Raw genomic sequence first — 5,049 nt, 5'->3', positions numbered from 1 at the left:
TTTTACATTTCTAATTTTTCATTGCTACGGTGCTACCAATCACATTTCTAATTTAAATATAGACATAGAAGTCTAAACTTATAAACTCCATCCGTTCCAATTTAATTTCCATGTATTTCTTATCTAGAACGTTGCAAATTAATTGTATATATTCCAAATTAATTGTGCTCTTAAATAAAAAATAAGCGTAAGTACATAAAATTATTTTATACCCTTAATGTATATATGCCATAAAGATAGGTATATAGTAAAAGATAAACTCTAAATATCTAAATAAACAAAAAAGTATAGTTTAAAAATGATGTCTTAAACTTTGTATTTTTTGTCCGTAAACAATTAAATACGGATAGAGTCCATTTTTCCGTTCCATTCAATCATTTACCATAAGAAAATAAATGAATAAGTTTTTCCCTCAGATTACACATGGTGAAGGGGAATTTTTAACTCGGATGAACACAACTTCTCCGGTTATCCCGTGAACATTTTTTAGCACTTTTATATTGCCACCTCAATATATATTTCTTGTAAGATTTAAAATTCGAAATCCCTTGTGACCATAAAGATTTCAACCACTGGTATAACTTAACTTGATTCGATCATTATCATAAATATATGCATATATTTCTAACAAAATCTATCCACCCCTAGCTTCCTCGATCTCTTGTGGTGCAGTCTCTTCTGATTGATTCCGAATACCCTAGAAGAACTTGACATTCACATTATACTAATGTATGTATTAGTTAAAAATCTTTAGTAACGTGGCTTTTGCATTTGAAAGGTGAGCATCTTTTGGATTCCACCCTATTTGTTTCTATCAAATGGGTAGTCAATAATACCCCACTTTTGTTAGGCTTTGTGCACATGCAAGATGTCCAAAGGCAAAATTCCAAAATGATGAGATGAAGCGATACCGTATGGCATGACAATTGAAGTTAAAGCTACTTATTTTACATTTAAATATTTAATCTCTATATATCTTTCAAGTTCGTAATACACTTACCTATAAAATTTCTTACATCAAACAAACCCGGTAAACATGATTTACCATTTAAAAAAAAGTACTGTGAAATGTATAATAACATAAAAGGGTTGAAAGTTCCTTCACGGAATGGAAATACTTGTATTTGACGCCATAGTTATGGCAGCCTCGATTTGGATTTTATGGAGTTTCAGGAATGCCGCTCTCTTTGACACGTCCAGGATGAAGAAGGATGAGTTGTTTGACTTAATTCATATGTATTCTTTTAATTGGATTTCCGATAGACGATAACAAAATGTAAGTTGGACCGATTGGCTTGCTAAGCCTTTGTAATTTGTTTCGTTGCTCCCCTCCCTAGTTTCTCGCTAGCGAGGTGGTAGTTTTTTATAAAATTTCGTCGTTAAAAAAAAAAAATTGACGCCATAGTTAAACCCATTCAAAAGCAAGTGATCACTGCAATTATAATCAAGTACCAAGTTTAAACTGGATGTCGATTCATACACCGTTCAATATGTTTTAAAGTGTTGCACTATACAACATATTTTAGTGTATGAATCACTCCCCTTTAATTTAGTGTTTTTTGAAATGATGGGAGCTCTGCCTCTAACACACTTGAGGTCAGGAGTTCGACTCCACTCCAGGGCAACAATTAATGCAATTATATCCCTGTCATGTAAGGATCCACCCATGGCACCTTTCCCACATTGTGTTGGGGGTAAAGGGGAGGGGGGTTTTACTTGGCCATGCCCTTGGATCGGTTCAAGGTTTCCTCCCGGGCAGCGATAGGGGGCGGGTTAATATCACTGCATCGGCATAGTCGAAACGGGAGATGATCGCAACGGGTGGTTAAGTCCCTCTCGGGTGATCCCAAATTCGCTGTTCAAAAAAAAAAAAAAAACTAGTTTTGATTTTGTGGATATGGGCTTGGATATGTTTCCACTTAAATAGGAAGTAACAATTACCAAGATTTGATAGTTCTCCACAATTATTTTGACCACAGGAGCATTAAACAAAGTGTTGTGCTAAACCTTCCAATGAGCATTAAAAAAAAAATTCCAAAAAATTAGACACAAATTTAATAGACAACAAACAAGATACTAATACCTAATAGTCAACAGAAAATCTGTTAAAGTTCTAACTAACTTCAAGTCTTCAACTAATGTCTTAGATGTTAAATTATAGAGGATAACCTAAATCAGGAACCTGCTGCCCCAAACAGGACTTTGAAGCAAGGGTGTGTTACTGTGTTAGGAACTGATATTCAAATAGGTGATTTGTCTGAATATATAATTTTCATGTTAAAAATATACTCAATTTCAAGTGTCTTGACTAATGCAATGTAATTATCTACTTATTCTTGTATCAAATATTTCAAAACTAATTAACAAATTAAGCGAATATCAGGACCACCACAAGTGATGTTCAGATGTGATCTTTGGTCCCATGCCACTTGAGGTTTTACATGATCATTGTGGCTCTCAATTATCCCTTTTAAAGAGACCAGACCAAATCTGGTTCCAGTCACTTGATATCCATATACGCAAGCGTCTTAACGACAAAAAATGATACTTCTGCAATGCATATATTTCTTAATAGAGATAAGAATATAAATAGATTTGAGACTGCCATCGATATATCGACAAAAAGATTGAAAACACCAAAAGTAAAGTGACAATAAGTGGAGGGGACCGAGAATCCACTCTGCATATGGGGGTCAACTATGATACAAACAAGTACGAAGTATATTCTAACGATAAGAAATAAGAAAATTCACACATCTGACAACATGCTTACGCCAAAGACCATCTCATCTGCATTGCTAAGTGCAAACTACCTCATAGGATGATGAGTAAATCAGCTACGAACCGTTATAAACTATCATAAAAGAATAATAATTAATAAATAAAGAAAATGCACTGCAGTGACTATTTTCAAATCTGGAAAAAACACTACCCTGGGGGCTCATCATGCTAGTTAAAATCCTCAATTCACATGTCTGAACTGTACTCCTATTAGGATTTATACATCTACAATCGATTTCTACTACACATACTTGTTTCTACTGCAGGTCAAATTGGTCTGAACTTCAATGGGTTTTTTTTTTTACTAAGGGCCAAAATGGATTGGGTTGGGCTGGGGCTCGGGTTGAGTTGACTGCAATGCTTTTTGGTCCATTTTAGTAATTTTGTTACAGATGATGAATGTGTTATTTATGTAACAAAAAATTATTATTAATTCCATTAATAATAATATACATCTGTAAATAAATTGATTTAGGAGGTTGTAGGCATTACAAAGAAATCTTGCGCCTTTTACGACCCGTTTCTGCGTTTCACTTGTTACCCTTTTAGATAAACTTATTATATTATTGACCCGTTGGAGATAATGCAGAATCCAAATCAACCCATTTATAAGTAAATGGTTCATAATCACCACCTCTAATTTCTAATTGTCTCTCTAAAGTAGTGACTAATCATTTTTCATTTCCTCTGCTCCCCATTAGTCCCACAACATAAATCTGTGCACTGTGCTCTTTGTGTCTATAACAGTATGAATATCAATCCAAAAACTATATCACTTTTTCTTCTACGCATGTTCATTATATAACCAATATGTATGATATCATCATTCATCAGATTGGATGTCGATAAGACGTGTTGAATTCCTATACCATTACCATAAGGAAGAATAAATAAATACAAATGGCTAATATGATACCATTATTTGGAAATTATCATAAATCATGATAAGAACTGTATTAATGGTGGGTGTGTGTGTGTATATATATATTATATATATACACACACACACACACACATACGTGTGTGTGTGTCCTAACTTAGTTTCACCAACTTCTAAATTAAGAAGTCTCTGGTTACTCTATTCATCGTAACTGTATAAGTTAAGTTCAGAGATGGCAAATCATTTTCTTCTTGTTCTCAGATTTTTAATGGTATTACTGGCCATTGTCTGGGCATCTATTTGGGTTATGAAACCGACACAATATGGACAAGAAAATGGAAAAAAGCTGAAGATGCTGCAAAAACAACCATTTTCGGTTCTAATGGTATTATCATACCATGAAGTTAAAAGAAGCTATATAAAATTAAGAGCCGACAAAAAAAAAAAAAAAAAAAAAACGATCTAACAAGGTATACCTACATGCAGGTCTTGATCTTTCTGTTTTAACCTTCCCAATTATCGCTTTTGTTACGATTGCATATATGTCTACTTGCATTTCAAACCAAACGAGCACAAAATAAAGTAATATACATTTATAATGAGTTCATTGATAAGTAGTAGAATACATACCTCCAAGCATTATGGGTTGTTTTTATGGATGTCAGGCGAGGCAGGAGTTTGATCACCGCTTTGTCAAATCCAATAATCGTCAACAGTTTCGTTGGTGTTTTGTCTGCAATGGAAGTTATCACCATCTTCATGTTCATCATCTTTCTAACATGGACTTTCTACATACGCATCTCTAACGATTTCAAGAAGACGATACCAGTCAAATCACTGAAATTAAACATGTGAGTATCGTAGTAATTATGCAAATCCAAAATTAAACATGCGAATATGAAGAAGTTAAAAATGTCATATGCAGGATTAAAGTATACTCCAACAAGCATAATCTTCTTTAACATTGAGTTTTAGCTCAACTGGTAGTGGCTTGCATCTCTTAGCGAGAGGTCAGGAGTTCGACTCCGCTGGGCTGCAACATTGCACTCAATGTTATCCCTGACCTGAAGTATCCACCCATGTCGTTTTTCACTTGGTGCAGGGGCAGCGGGGAGGGAGGGTTTTACCGGCCATGCCCTCAGATTGGTCCGGGTTTCCTCCAGGGCAGTAGTCGGGGGCGGGTTATGCAACTACGGGAGATGAACGCGTGGGTCGTTTAGTCCTCGTGGGTGATCCCAAACTGATGTCCCAAAAAAAACAAGCATGATCTTCATAAAGATACCTAGTATATCCAAATTTCAATGGCATTCGTTTAGTAAAGCTTCAAGCTCAAAAGTTGAAGATGATACGATGTATGTTATCATAAAATGTGATGGATCATGGACAAA

General features: G+C 34.8%; 1 long non-coding RNA gene across 1 annotated transcript; it reads left to right on the top strand.

Annotated features, from left to right (window-relative positions):
* Positions 1 to 3,973: 3,973 nt before the first annotated feature.
* On the top strand, positions 3,974 to 4,831 carry LOC139856976 (uncharacterized). The gene is made up of 3 exons (XR_011762280.1): positions 3,974 to 4,131; positions 4,327 to 4,512; positions 4,587 to 4,831. It is a non-coding gene; the product is annotated as an uncharacterized lncRNA (long non-coding RNA).
* Positions 4,832 to 5,049: the final 218 nt, after the last annotated feature.

The sequence above is a fragment of the Rutidosis leptorrhynchoides genome, chromosome 7, assembly GCF_046630445.1.
Source record: "Rutidosis leptorrhynchoides isolate AG116_Rl617_1_P2 chromosome 7, CSIRO_AGI_Rlap_v1, whole genome shotgun sequence".
In the NCBI taxonomy this organism is placed as follows: domain Eukaryota; kingdom Viridiplantae; phylum Streptophyta; class Magnoliopsida; order Asterales; family Asteraceae; genus Rutidosis; species Rutidosis leptorrhynchoides.
The sequence above is the reverse complement of the archived record's forward strand: the minus strand, read 5'-3'. Positions and strand labels throughout refer to the sequence as shown.